The sequence below is a fragment of the Panthera uncia genome, chromosome B1 (assembly GCF_023721935.1).
Source record: "Panthera uncia isolate 11264 chromosome B1, Puncia_PCG_1.0, whole genome shotgun sequence".
Classification (NCBI taxonomy): domain Eukaryota; kingdom Metazoa; phylum Chordata; class Mammalia; order Carnivora; family Felidae; genus Panthera; species Panthera uncia.
The window spans coordinates 13846691-13862551 of record NC_064811.1 but is presented as its reverse complement, the minus strand read 5'-3'; the positions used below and the strand labels follow the sequence as shown (position 1 = coordinate 13862551).

Below are 15861 nucleotides of genomic sequence, written 5' to 3'. Positions count from 1 at the left end.
AGTCAGAGTTATTAAAAAGAAAGAGAAAGGACTCAAATAAGTAAGATCATGAATGAAAGAGAAGAGATTATAACAAACACCATGGAAATACAATTATAATAGAATATTATCAGCAATTATATACCAATAAATTGGGCAATCTAGAAGTGGATAAATTCCAAGAAAGATTAGAAACTACCAAAACTGAAAGAGGAAGAAACAGAAAATTTGAACAGACCCATAACCAGTAAAGAAATTGAATCAGTAATCAAAAATCTCCCAACAAATAAGAGTCTAGGGCCAGATGGCTTCCCAGGGGAATTCTACCAGACATTTAAAGCAGAATTAATACCCATTCTTCTGAAATTGTTCCAACAAATAGAAATGGAAGGAAAGCTGCCAAATTCATCCTGTGAGGCCAGCATTACCTTAATTCCAAAACCAAAGACTCCACTAAGAAGGAGAGTTATAGATGAATATCCCTGATGAATCTGGATGGAAAAAAATCTGCACAAGATACTAGCAAATCAAATCTAACAGTACTTAAAACAATTATTAACCATGATCAACTGGAATTTATTCCTGGGCTACAGGGTTGGTTCAATATTCACAAATCAATCACCATAATACACCACCTTAATAAAAGAAAGGATAAGAATCATATGATTATTTCAATTGATACAGAAAAGGCATTTGACAAGATACAGCATCCATTCTTGATAAAAACCTTCAACAAAGTAGGAATAGATGGAACCATACCTCAGTATCATAAAGGCCATAAATAAAAGACCCACAGCTAATATCATCCTCAATAAGGAAACACTGAGAACATTTCCCCCTAAGATCAGGAATATGACAATGGTGTCCACTCTCACCATTACTATTTAACATAGTAATGGAAGTCGTAGCCTCAGCAATCAGAAAACAAAAAGAAATAAAAAGCATCCAAATTGGCAAGAAGTAAATCAAACTTTCACTCTTTGTAGATAACATGATAATCTATGTGGAAAACCCAAAAGACTACACCAAAAAATTGCTAGAACTAACATACGAATTTATCAAAGTTCAGGATATGAAATCAATGTAAGGAAACCTGTTGCATTTCTATACACCAATAATGAAACAGCAGAAAAGAAATCAGGGAATTGATCCCATTTACAATTGCACCAAAAACCATAAGATACCTAGGAATAAACATAACGAAAGAGGTAAAAGATCTGTGCTCTGAAAACTGCAGAACACTTATGAAAGAAATTAAAGAAGACACAAAGAAATGGAAAAATAGTCCATGCTCATGGATTAGAAGAGCAAATATTGTTAAAATGTCTATACTACCCAAAGCAATCTACACATTCAATGCAATCTCTATCAAAATAACACCAGCATTCTTCACAGAGCCAGAACAAACAATCCCAAAATTTGCATGAAATTAGAAAAGACCCTAAAAGTGATTTTGAAAAAGATAAACAAAGAGGGAGGCATCACAATTCCAGACTTCAAACTGTATTGCAAAGCTTTAATCACAGGACAGTATGGTACTGACACAAAAATAGACACTTAGATCAATGGAACAAAATAGAGACCCCAGAAATGAACCCACAACTATATGGCCAATTAATATTTGACAAAGCAGGAAAGAATATCCAATGGAAAAAAGACAGTATCTTCAACAAATGGTGCTGGGGAAACTGGACGGTGGCATGCAAAACAATGAAACTGGACAACCTTCTTACCTATACACAACAATAAATTCAAAATAATGAAAGACCTACATGTGAGACAGGAAACCATTAAAATCCCCAAGGGAGAACACAGGCAGCAACCCCTCTGACCTCGGCTGCAGCATCTTCTTATTAGACATGTCACTGGAGGCAAGGGAAACAAAAGCAAAAATGAACTATTGGGACTTCATCAAGACAAAAACCTTCTGCACAGTGAAGGAAACAATCAACAAAACTAGAAGGCAGCCTACAGAATGGAATAAAATATTTGCAAATGATATACCAGATAAAGGGCTAGTACCCAAAATCTATAAATAACTTATCAAACTCAACACCCAAAAAATAAATAATCCAGTTAAGAAATGGGCACAAGACATGAACAGACATTTCTCCAAAGACGACATACAAAAGGCTACATGAAAAATGGCTACATGAAAAAGATACATGAAAAAAATTCTCAATGGCACTCAATATCAGGGAAACACAAATCGAAATCACAGTGAGGGGTCACCTGAGTGGCTCAGTCACTTGAATGTCCAACTATTGATTTTGGCTCAGGGCATGATCCCATGGCCATAGGATTCTCTCTCCCCTCTACCCTGCCTCTCCCCTCTGCTTGCTCACTTGCTCTTGATCTCTCTCTCTCTAAAAAATAAAACAAACAAACAAACAAACAAAACAAAACAAAACCACAATGAGATACCATGTCATACCTGTCAGAATGGCTAAAATTAACAACTCAGGAAATAAGAGATGTTACCAAGGATGCAGAGAAAAAGGAAACCTCTCATACTGTTGGTAGGAATGCAAACTGGTGCAGCCATTCTGGAAAACAATATGGAGGCTCTATAAAAGTTAAAAATAGAACTACCATATGACCTAGGAATTGCACTACTAAGTATTAATTGAAAGGATACAAAAATACTGATTTCAATGGACACATGCACCCCAATGTTAATAGCAGCACTATCAACAATAGCCAAGTTATGGAAAGAACCCAAATGTTCTTTGACTGGTTAATGGATAAAGAAGATATGGCATGCACACACACTCACACACACACACGCGCACACACACACACAATGGAATATTACTTGGTGATCAAAAAGAATGAAATCTTGTCATTTGCAACAATGTGGATGGAACTAAAGTGTATTATGCTAAGTGAAATAAGTCAATCAGAGAAAGACAAATATCATGTGATTTCACTCATATGTGGAATTTAAGAAACAAAACAGATGAATATAGGGGAAGGGAAGGAAAAATAAAAACAGAGAGGGAGACAAATGATAAGAAACTCTTAACTAGAGAGAACAAACTAAGGATTGCTGTAGGGAGGTGGGTACGGAATGGGCTAAATGGGTGATAGGCATTAAAAAGGGCACTTGTGGGATAAGCACTGGGTGTTATATGTGATTAATCACTAAATTCTACTCTTAAAACCAATACTACACTATAGGTTATAACTTGAATAAATTTTGGGAAAAAATTTAAAAAAAAAGGAAAAAGAAACCTTTGGCAGGAAAAAAGCCTGCAGCTACCAAGAAACCAGAAGCATAGAGGAAGCCTGCAGAAAAGAAACCCACCATGGGAGAGGGGCCAAGATGGCAGAACAGCATGGAAGTTTGTTTTGCATCTCTCATCCATGAAATACAGCCAGATCAACACTAAACCATCCTGCACACCTAGAAAACTGTTTGAGGATTAACACAACAATCTGCACAATCTGACCACAGAACTCAGCAGGTACATGGCATGGAGAGGTGAACTGGGGGAGACAGAAGCTGCGGAGGGAGGGCAGGGAGCTGTTTTTGCTTGTGGAGAGAGAACAGAGATGAGGGGAGAGTATGGGAAAAGCACCCAAAAGCAGCTGGAGAGAAAGTGGAAAAAGTGGAAACAGCCACAAGGACTGAACAAAACAGGGCAAAAGGAGAAAGGAGAGGGTTTAAATTCCATTAAGACTCTATAAACAGGGGAGTGCAGAGTCTAAAACTCCACAGCTTGACACCTGGTGGAGCTCTGGTGGGAACGGTGAATCCCCAGAAGCAGAGAGTGAAGTCCTTGGGGTCCTTGGACCACACAGGCAGAGGTGGTTCCCCTGCTGGAAGGACATTTGGTAGAGGCTGTGTGGCCATCCCACAGGCAAAGGTCACAGCAGACCCCAGAGAACAACCACATTTGCTGGTTCTGGAACAAAGACGTTAAGGGTGAAGCCTGGCACCAGATGTATGTTGTGGTTTTCCATAATCCCTGAAAGGCTGCTGCTACGCAATCGCATCACCTTTTTCTGGGGCAGGCTGGCACCCAGCCACAGTCTCTGGGAATTAGCAGCAGCACAGTCCTGCAAATGTTCCTGGGTGAGGCTGGCACCTGGCCATTGCTTGGTGAGACCCTCCCCCGAAGGTCTGAGTGGGTCAAAGACGCAGTTTCTCAGAAGTGAGGGGTTGGGAAACACATCCGCATCCAAGATAAAATTCAGGAGGGAGGTGCTGCCTGGCAATCTGATAGCTTGGTCATGGACAGGGTACAAGTAGGGAGTGGATGGAAGCCAGAGACAAAGGATGGGTGCATGATTGCTGATAGGGAAGAACAGAGTTCCCATACTAGAGACTGGGTAGCTGGGTGGTGCCATTTTCACCCCTCCCACACATGCGCATACTCACAAGTACCACAACAATCCACCCCAGTAAATTAAGCAGCGCCATCTAGTGGATAATGGACATTACACTAGGCCCCACCCAACTGGAACAACCTCGCTCTTCAGGAACACCACAAGTCTCTCTGCCTGCTTAGTTTACGGACTATAAAGTGCTTCATACTTTGACTGCTAGGGGAAAACAAGGTAATTTCAGTTGTATCTCAGTCTGTTCACTGGTCCATTTATTCAATTTTTTTCTTTTTTGTTTCTTTTCTTTTTCTTGAATACAGAAAGAGAAAAAATTATTTTTATTTTCAATTATTATTAAAAACATTTTTCTTTAATTTTTTCTAATATATTTTTACTTCTTTGTAAATTTTTCAAATTATATTTTGCTTCCATCATTTAATTTTATTCTATTTCATTGCATACATTTTTTCAAATTTTCAAATGTTTTCCTTTTTTTTCCTTTTCTTCTTTTTCTTTTTTTTTTTTTGTCTTTTCTTATCTTTCTCTTTTTTCTCTAATCTAGTAAGCCCCTTTCAACAACCAGACCAAAACACACCTAGGATCTAGCATCATTTGATTTTTGTGTGTGTGTTGTTTTAAAATTTTTAATTTTAATTTTTTTAACTTATTAATTTCTTTCTTCCTTCAAAATGATGAAAGGAAGGAATTCACCCCGAAAGAAAGAGCAGGAAGAAATGACAGCCAGGGACTTAATCAACACAGATACAAGCAAGATGTCTGAACCAGAATTTAGAATCACAATAATAAGAATACTAACTAGTCTTGAAAACAGATTAGAATCCCTTTCTGTGGAGATAAAAGAAGTAAAAGTTAGTCAGGATGAAATTTAAAAAATGCTATAACAGACCTGCAATCTTGAATGTTGCCATGGCGGGAAGGATGGATGAGGCAGAGCAGCAAAGCAGCGCTATAGAGGACAAACTTATGGAGAATAATGAAGCAGAAAAAAAGGAGGACTAAGACAAAAGAGCCCAATTTAAGAATTGGAGAACTAAGTGACTCACTAAAAAGGAACAATATCAGAATCATAGGGATCCCAGAAGATGAAGAGAGAGAAAAAGGGGTAGAAGGTTTATGAGAACAAATCATAGCAGAAAACTTTCCTAACCTGGGGAAAGACAGGAAGCACAGAGGACTCCTATTAGATTCAACAAAAACCAACCATCAGCAAGGCCTATCATAGTCAAATTCACAAAATACTCAGGCAAGAAAAGAATCATGAAAGCAGCAAGGGAAGATAACGTCCTTAACATACAGGGGAAGACAGATCGGGTTTGCAGCAGACCTATCCACAGAAATTTGGCAAGCCAAAATGGAGTGGCAGGATATATTCAATGTGCTGAATCAGAAAAATATGTACCCAAGAATTGCTTATCTAGCAAAGCTGGAGAGAGAAAAAGCTTCCCAGACAAACAAAAAGGAGTTAATTGACTACTAAACCAGCCCTGCAAGAAATTGTAAGGGGGCTCTCTTGGGGGAGAAAAGGCAAAAAGAGAGAGAGAGAGGCAGACCAAAAGCAACAACGACTAGAAAAGACCAGAGAACACCACCAGAAACTCAAACTCTACAGGCAACATAATGACAATAAATTTGTATCTTTCAGTACTCATTCTAAACATCAATGAACTAAGGGCTCTAATAAAAAGACATAGGATAACAGAATGGATAAGAAAATAAGATCCATCTATATGCTGTTTACAAAAGATCCACTTTAGACCTAAACGACACCTTCAGACTGAAAGTAAAGGGATGGAGAACCATCTATCATGTCAATGGTCGACAAAAGAAAGCTGGAGTAGCCGTACTTAAATCAGACAATCTAGACTTTAAAATAAAGACTGTAATAAGAGATGAAGAAGGGTATTATATCATAATTAAGGGGCTATCCACCAAGACCTAACAATTATAAACATTTATGCACCAAATGTGAAAGAACCCAAATGTATGAATCAGTTAATCACAAACATAAAAAAACTCATTGATAATAATACCATAATAGTAGGGGACTTCAACACCCCACTTACAACAATAGACAGATTATCTAAACAGAAAATCAACAAGGAAACAATGGCTTTGAATGACACACTGGACCAGATAGACTTAACAGATATATTCAGAACATTTCATCCTAAAGCAGCAGAACATACATTCTTCTCCAGTACACATGGAACGTTCTTCAGTATAGATGATATACTGGGACATAAATTAGCCCTAAGTAAATACAAAAAGATCGAGATCATACTGTGCATAATTTCAGACCACAACGCTATGAAACTCGAAATCAACCACAAGAAAAAATTTGGAAAGGTAACAAATACTTGGAGACTGAATAACATCCTACTAAAGAATGAATGGGCTAACCAAGAAGTTAAAGAGGAAATTAAAAAGTATATGGAAGTCAATGAAAATGATAATACCATAGCCCAAAACCTCTGGGGCACAGCAAAGGCAGTCATGAGAGGAAAGTATATAGCAATCCAGGCCTTCCTAAAGAAGGAAGAAAGATCTCAGATACACAACCTAACCTTATGCCTTATGGAGCTGGAAAAAGAACAGCAAATAAAACCCCAAACCAGCAGAAGACAGGAAATAACAAAGAATAGACCAGAAATTAATGCTATCGAAACCAAAAAAAAAAAAAAAAAAAAAAAAAAGTAGAACAGATCAATGAAACCAGAAGCTGGTTCTTTGAAAGAATTAACAAAATTGATAAACCACTAGCCACTTTGATAAAAAAGAAAAAGGAAAGGCCCCCAAAAAATAAAATCAAGAATGAAAGAGGAGAGATCACAACCAACACAGCAGAAATGAAAATAATAAGAGAATATTATGAGCAATTATATGCCAATAAAATGGGCAATCTGGAAGAAATGGACAAATTCCTAGAAACATACACTACCAAAACTGAAACAGGAAGAAAGAGAAAATTTGAACAGACCCATAACCAGGAAAGAAATCAAATTAGCAATCAAAAATCTGCCAAAAAACAAGAGTCCAGGGCCAGATGGCTTTCCAGGGGAATTCTACCAAATGTTTAAGGAAGACTAAGCACCTATTCTCTTGAAGGTGTTCCAAAAAATAGATATGGAAGGAAAACTTCCAAACTTTTTCTATGAAGCCAGCATTACCTTGATTCCAAAAACAGACAGAGACCCCACAAAAAAGGAGAACTATAGACCAATTTCCCTGATGAACATGGATGCAAAAATCCTTAACAAGATATTAGCCAACCAGCTCCAACAATACATTAAAAAAGTTATTCACCACGACCAAGTGGGATTTACACTTGGAATGCAGGGCTGGTTCAATATCTGTGATTCATCACATCAATAAAAGAAAGAACAAGAACCATATGATCCTCTTAATAGATGCAGAGAAAGCATTTTTTTTCAATATATGAAATTTATTGTCAAATTGGTTTCCATACAACACCCAGTGCTCATCCCAAAAGGTGCCCTCCTCAATACCCATCACCCACCCTCCCCTCCCTCCCACCCCTCATCAACCCTCAGTTTGTTCTCAGTTTTTAACAGTCTCTTATGCTTTGGCTCTCTCCCACTCTAACCTTTTTTTTTTCCTTCCCCTCCCCCATGGGATTCTGTTAAGTTTCTCAGGATCCACATAAGAGTGAAAACATATGGCATCTGTCTTTCTCTGTATGGCTTATTTCACTTAGCATCACACTCTCCAGTTCCATCCACGTTGCTACAAAGGGCCATATTTCGTTCTTTCTCATTGCCATGTAGTACTCCATTGTGTATATAAACCACAATTTCTTTATCCATTCATCAGCTGATGGACATTTAGGCTCTTTCCATCATTTGGCTATTGTTGAGAGTGCTGCTATAAACATTGGGGTACAAGTGCCCCTATGCATCAGTACTCCTGTATCCCTTGGGTAAATTCCTAGCAGTGCTATTGCTGGGTCATAAGGTAGGTCTATTTTTAATTTTCTGAGGAACCTCCACACTGCTTTCCAGAGTGGCTGCACCAATTTGCATTCCCACCAACAGTACAAGAGGGTTCCCGTTTCTCCACATCCTCTCCAGCATCTATAGTCTCCTGATTTATTCATTTTGGCCACTCTGACTGGCATGAGGTGATATCTGAGTGTGGTTTTGATTTGTATTTCCCTGATAAGGAGCGAGGCTGAGCATCTTTTCATGTGCCTGTTGGCCATCCAGATGTCTTCTTTAGAGAAGTGTCTATTCATGTTTTCTGCCCATTTCTTCACTGGGTTATTTGTTTTTCGGGTGTGGAGTTTGGTGAGCTCTTTATAGATTTTGGATACTAGCCCTTTGTCCAATATGTCATTTGCAAATATCTTTTCCCATTCCGTTGGTTGCCTTTTAGTTTTGTTGGTTGTTTCCTTTGCTGTGCAGATTTTTATCTTCATAAGGTCCCAGTAATTCATTTTTGCTTTTAATTCCCTTGCCTTTGGGGATGTGTCAAGTAAGACAATGCTACGGCTGAGGTCAGAGAGGTCTTTTCCTGCTTTTTCCTCTAGGGTTTTGATGGTTTCCTGTCTTGCATTCAGGTCCTTTATCCATTTTGAGTTTATTTTTGTGAATGGTGTGAGAAACTGGTCTAGTTTCAACCTTCTGCATGTTGCTGTCCAGTTCTCCCAGCACCATTTGTTAAAGAGACTGTCTTTTTTCCATTGGATGTTCTTTCCTGCTTTGTCAAAGATTAGTTGGCCATACTAACTTCGTGGGTCTAGTTCTGGGGTTTCTATTCTATTCCATTGGTCTATGTGTCTGTTTTTGTGCCAATACCATGCTGTCTTGATGATGACAGCTTTGTAGTAGAGGCTAAAGTCTGGGATTGTGATGCCTCCTGCTTTGGTCTTCTTCTTCAAAATTACTTTGGCTATTCGGGGCCTTTTGTGGTTCCATATGAATTTTAGAATTGCTTGTTCTAGTTTCAAGAAGAATGCTGGTGCAATTTTGATTGGGATTGCATTGAATGTGTAGATAGCTTTGGGTAGTATTGACATTTTGACAATATTTATTCTTCCAATCCATGAGCAGGGAATGTCTTTCCATTTCTTTATATCTTCTTCAATTACCTTCATAAGCTTTCTATAGTTTTCAGCATACAGATCTTTTACATCTTTGGTTAGATTTATTCCTAGGTATTTTATGCTTCTTGGTGCAATTGTGAATGGGATCAGTTTCTTTATTTGTCTTTCTGATGCTTCATTGTTAGTGTATAAGAATGCAACTGATTTCTGTACGTTGATTTTGTATCCTTCAACTTTGCTGAATTCATGTATCAGTTTTAGCGGACTTTTGGTGGAGTCTGTCGGATTTTCCATGTATAGTATCATGTCATCTGCAAAAAGTGAAAGCTTGACTTCATCTTTGCCAATTTTGATGCCTTTGATTTCCTTTTGTTGTCTGATTGCTAACGCTAGAACTTCCAACACTACGTTAAACAACAGCGGTGAGAGTGGGCATCCCTGTCGTGTTCCTGATCTCAGGGAAAAAGCTCTCAGTTTTTCCCCATTGAGGATGATGTTAGCTGTGGGCTTTTCATAAATGGCTTTTATGATGTTAGTACGTTCCTTCTATCCCGACTTTCTCAAGGGTTTTTATTAAGAAAGCGTGCTGGATTTTGTCAAAGGCCTTTTCTGCATCAATTGACAGGATCATATGGTTCTTATCTTTTCTTTTATTAATGTGATGTATCACGTTGATTGATTTGCGAATGTTGAACCAGCCCTGCATCCTAGGAATGAATCCCACTTGATCATGGTGAATAATTCTTTTTATATGCCGTTGAATTCGATTTGCTAGTACCTTATTGAGAATTTTTGCATCCATATTCATCAGGGATATTGGCCTGTAGTTCTCTTTTTTTTACTGGGTCTCTGTCTGGTTTAGGAATCAAAGTAATACTGGCTTCATAGAATGAGTCTGGAAGTTTTCCTTCCCTTTCTATTTCTTGGAATAGTTTGAGAAGGATAGGTATTATCTCTGCTTTAAACGTCTGGTAGAACTCCCCTGGGAAGCCATCTGGTCCTGGACTCTTATTGTTGGGAGATTTTTGATAACCGATTCAATTTCTTCACTGGTTATGGGTCTGTTCAAGCTTTCTATTTCCTCCTGATTGAGTTTTGGAAGAGTGTGGGTGTTTAGGAATTTGTCCATTTCTTCCAGGTTGTCCAATTTGTTGGCATATAATTTTTCATAGTATTCCCTGACAATTGTTTGTATCTCTGAGGGATTGGTTGTAATCATTCCATTTTCATTCATGATTTTATCTATTTGGGTCATCTCCCTTTTCTTTTTGAGAAGCCTGGCTAGAGGTTTGTCAATTTTGTTTATTTTTTCAAAAAACCAACTCTTGGTTTCGTTGATCTGCTCTACAGTTTTTTTAGATTCTATATTGTTTATTTCTGCTCTGATCTTTATTATTTCTCTTCTTCTGCTGGGTTTAGGCTGCCTTTGCTGTTCTGCTTCTATTTCCTCTAGGTGTGCTGTTAGATTTTGTATTTGGGATCTTTCTTGTTTCTTGAGATAGGCCTGGATTGCGATGTATTTTCCTCTCAGGACTGCCTTCGCTGCATCCCAAAGCATTTGGATTGTTGTATTTTCATTTTTGTTTGTTTCCATATATTTTTTAATTTCTTCTCTACTTGCCTGGTTGACCCACTCATTCGTTAGTAGGGTGTTCTTTAACCTCCATGCTTTTGGAGGTTTTCCAGACTTTTTCCTGTGGTTGATTTCAAGCTTCATAGCATTGTGGTCTGAAAGTATGCATGGTATAATTTCAATTCTTGTATACTTATGAAGGGCTGTTTTGTGACCCAGGATATGATCTATCTTGGAGAATGTTCCATGTGCACTTGAGAAGAAAGTATATTCTGTTGCTTTGGGATGCAGAGTTCTAAATATATCTGTCAAGTCCATCTGATCCAATGTATCATTCAGGGCCCTTGTTTCTTTATTGACCATGTGTCTAGATGATCTATCCATTTCTGTAAGTGGAGTGTTAAAGTCCCCTGCAATGACCACATTTGTATCAATAAGGTTGCTTATGTTTATGAGTAATTGTTTTATATACTTGGGGGCTCCGGTATTCGGCGCATAGACATTTATAATTGTTAGCTCTTCCTGGTGGATAGACCCTGTAATTATTATATAATGCCCTTCTTCATCTCTTGTTACAGCCTTTAATTTAAAGTCTAGTTTGTCTGATATAAGTATGGCTACTCCAGCTTTCTTTCGGCTTCCAGTAGCATGATAAATAGCTCTCCATCCCCTCACTCTCAATCTAAAGGTGTCCTCAGATCTAAAATGAGTCTCTTGTAGACAGCAAATAGATGGGTTTTGTTTTTTTATCCATTCTGATACCCTATGTCTTTTGGTTGGCGCATTTAATCCATTTACATTCAGTGTTATTATAGAAAGATACGGGTTTAGAGTCATTGTGATGTCTGTATGTTTTATGCTTGTAGTGATGTCTCTGGTACTTTGTCTCACAGGATCCCCCTTAGGATCTCTTGTAGGGCTGGTTTAGCGGTGACAAATTCCTTCAGTTTTTCTTTGTTTGGGAAGACCTTTATCTCTCCTTCTATTCTAAATGACAGACTTGCTGGATAAAGGATTCTCGGCTGCATATTTTTTCTGTTCAGCACATTGAAGATCTCGTGCCAGTCCTTTCTGGCCTGCCAAGTTTCAAAAGAGATCAGTCACGAGTCTTATAGGTCTCCCTTTATATGTGAGGGCACGTTTATCCCTTGCTGCTTTCAGAATTTTCTCTTTATCCTTGTATTTTGCCAGTTTCACTATGATATGTCGTGCAGAAGATCGATTCAAGTTACGTCTGAAGGGAGTTCTCTGTGCCTCTTGGATTTCAATGCCTTTTTCCTTCCCCAGTTCAGGGAAGTTCTCGGCTATTATTTCTTCAAGTACCCCTCAGCACCTTTCCCTCTCTCTTCCTCCTCTGGGATACCAATTATACGTATATTATTTCTTTTTAGTGTATCACTTAGTTCTCTAATTTTCCCCTCATACTCCTGGATTTTTTTATCTCTCTTTCTCTCAGCTTCCTCTTTTTCCATAACTTTATCTTCTAGTTCACCTATTCTCTCCTCTGCCTCTTCAATCCGAGCCGTTGTCGTTTCCATTTTGTTTTGCATTTCGTTTAAAGCGTTTTTCAGCTCCTCCTGACTGTTCCTTAATCCCTTGATCTCTGTAGCAAGAGATTCTCTGCTGTCCTCTATACTGTTTTCAAGCCCAGCGATTAATTTTATGACTATTATTCTAAATTCACTTTCTGTTATATTATTTAAATCCTTTTTGATCAGTTCATTAACTGTTGTTATTTCCTGGAGATTCTTCTGAGGGGAATTCTTCCGTTTGGTCATTTTGTATAGTCCCTGGAGTGGTGCGGACCTGCAGGGCACTTCCCCTGTGCTGTGGTGTATAATTGGAGTTGGTGGGCAGAGCCGCATTCTGACCTGATGTCTGCCCCCAGCCCACCGCTGGGGCCACAGTCAGACTGGTGTGTGCCTTCTCTTCCCCTCTCCTAGGGGCGGGATTCAGTGTGGGGTGGCGTGGCCCATCTGGGCTACTTGCACACTGCCAGGCTTGTGGTGCTGGGGATCTGGCATATTAGCTGGGGTGGGTAGGCAAGGTGCACAGGGGCAGGAGGGGCAGGCTTAGCTCACTTCTCCTTAGGTGATCCACTTGAGGAGGGGCCCTGTGGCAGCGGGAGGGAGTCAGACCCGCTGCCGGAGGGGTGGCTCCGCAGAAGCACAGCGTTGGGTGTTTGCGCAGAGGAGCGAGCAAGTTCCCTGGCAGGAACTGGTTCCCTTTGGGATTTTGGCTGGCGGATGGGCAAGGGAGATGGCGCTGGCGAGCACCTTTGTTCCCCAACAAACTGAGCTCTGTTGTCCTGAGGCTCAGCAACTCTCCCTCCCTTTGTCCTCCAGCCTTCCCACTTTCTGAGCAGAGCTGTTAACTTATGACCTCCCAGATGATAAGTCGCGCTTGCTGTCGGAACACACTCCGTTCGGCCCCTCCACTTTTGCCAGCCAGACTTAGGGGCTCTGCTTGGCCAGCGGGCCGCCCCTCCGCCCCGGCTCCCTCCCACCAGTCCGTGGAGCGCGCACCGCCTAGCCGCCCTTCCTACCCTTTTCCGTGGGCCTCTCCTCTGCTCTTGGCTCCGGAGACTCCGTTCTGCTAGTCTTCTGGTGGTTTTCTGGGTTATTTAGGCAGGTGTAGGTGGAATCTAAGTGATCAGCAGGACCCGCGGTGAGCCCAGCATCCTCCTATGCCGCCATCTTCCTATTCTCCCTCACAGAGAAAGCATTTGACAAAATACAACATCCTTTCTTGATAAAAACCCTCAAGAAAGTAGGGGTAGAAGGAGCATACCTCAAGATCACGAAAGCCATGTATGAAAAACCCAATGCTAATAGCCTCCTCAATGGGGAAATACTGAGAGGTTTCCCTCTAAGGTCAGGAACAAGACAAGGATGTCCACTCTTGCCACTGTTATTCAACATAGTACTGGAAGTCAGTCTCAGCAATCAGACAAAACAAAGAAATAAATGTCATCCAAATCAGCCAGGAAGAGGTCAAACTTTCACTCTTCGCAGATGACATGATACTCTATATGGAACACCAAAAAACTGCTAGAACTGATCCATTACTTCAGCAAAGTCACAGGATATAAAGTCAATGCACAGAATATGGTTGCATTCCTATACACCAATAATGAAGCAACAGAAAGAGAAATCAAGGAATCAGTCCCATTTACAATTGTCCCCAAAACCATAAAATAGCTAGGAATAAATCTAATCAAAGAGGAAAAAAATCTATACACTGAAAACTATAGAAATCTCATGAAAGAAATTGAAGAAGACACACACACACAAAAAATGGAAAAATATTCCATGCTCCTGGATAGGAAGAATAAATATTGTTAAAATGTCAATACTACCCAAAGCAATCTACATATTCAATACAATATCTATCAAAATAACACCAGCATTCTTCACAGAGCTAGAACAAATAATCCTAAAATTTGTATGGAACCAGTAAAGACCTCGAATAGCCACAGAAATATTGAGAAAAACAAAAACAAAAACAAAACAAAGCTGGAGATATCACAATCCCAGACTTCAAGCTGTACTACAAAGCTGTAATCATCAAGACAGTGTGGTACTGGCACAAAAACAGACACTCGGATCAATGGAATAGAATAGAGAACCCAGAAATGGGCCCACAAACATATGGTCAACTAATCTTTGACAAAGCAGGAAAGAATATCCAATGGAATAAAGACTATCTCTTCAGCAAGTGGTTCTGGGAAAACCAGACAGCGACATGCAGAAGAATGAACCCAGACCACTTTCTTACACCATACACAAAAAGTCAAAACGGATGAAAGACCTAAATGTAAGACAGGAAACCATCAAAATCCTCAAGGAGAAAGCAGGCAAAAACCTCTTTGGCCTCGGCCACAGCAACTTCTTACTCAACACGTCTCCAGAGGCAAGGGAAACAAAAGCAAAAATGAACTACTGGGACCTCATCAGTATAAAAAGCTTCTGCACAGTGAAGTAACTACTGGGACCTCATCAGTATAAAAAGCTTCTGCGCAGCAAAGGAAACAATCAGCAAAACTAAAAGGCAACCAACGGAATGCGAGAAGATATTCACAAATGACATATCCAATAAAGGGTTAATATCCAAAATCTATAAAGAACTTATCAAACTCAACACCCAAAAGACAAATTATCCAGTGAAGAAATGGGCAAAAGACATGAATAGACACTTCTTCAACCGACACATGAAAAAATGTTCAACATCGCTCATCATCAGGGAAATACAAATCAAAACCACAGTGAGATACCACCTCACACCTGTCAGAATGGCTAACATTAACAACTCAGGCAACAACAGGTGATGGCGAGGATGCAGAGAAAGAGGATCTCTTTTGCCTTGTTGGTGGGAATGCAAACTGGTGCAGCCACTCTGGAAAACAATATGGAGGTTCCTCAAAAAATTAAAAATAGAACTACCCTAAGACCCAGCAGTTGCACTACTAGGTATTTATCCAAGGGACACAGGTATATGCTGTTTCGAAGGGGCATATGCACCCCCATGTTTATAGCACCACTATCGACAATAGCCAAAGACATTTGGAAAGAGCACAAATGTCCATCGATGGATGATTGGATAAAGAAGATGTGGTGTATATATATATATATATATATATATATATATATATATATACACACCATATATATATACACACACACACACACACACACACACACACACACACACACACAATGGAGTATTACCCGGCAATCAAAAAGTATGAAATCTTGCCATTTGCAACTATGTGGATAGAACTAGAGGGTATTATGCTAAGCGAAATTAGAGAAAGACAAATTATCATATGACTTCACTCATATGAGGACTTTAAGATACAAAACAGATGAAGACAAGGGAAGGGAAACAAAAATAATAT

At 39.4% G+C, this 15861-nt stretch overlaps 1 pseudogene; it reads left to right on the top strand.

The window, feature by feature from the left end:
• Window positions 1-15861, top strand: part of LOC125922320 (60S ribosomal protein L4-like) — a 36459-nt pseudogene that overhangs the window by 5164 nt on the left and 15434 nt on the right.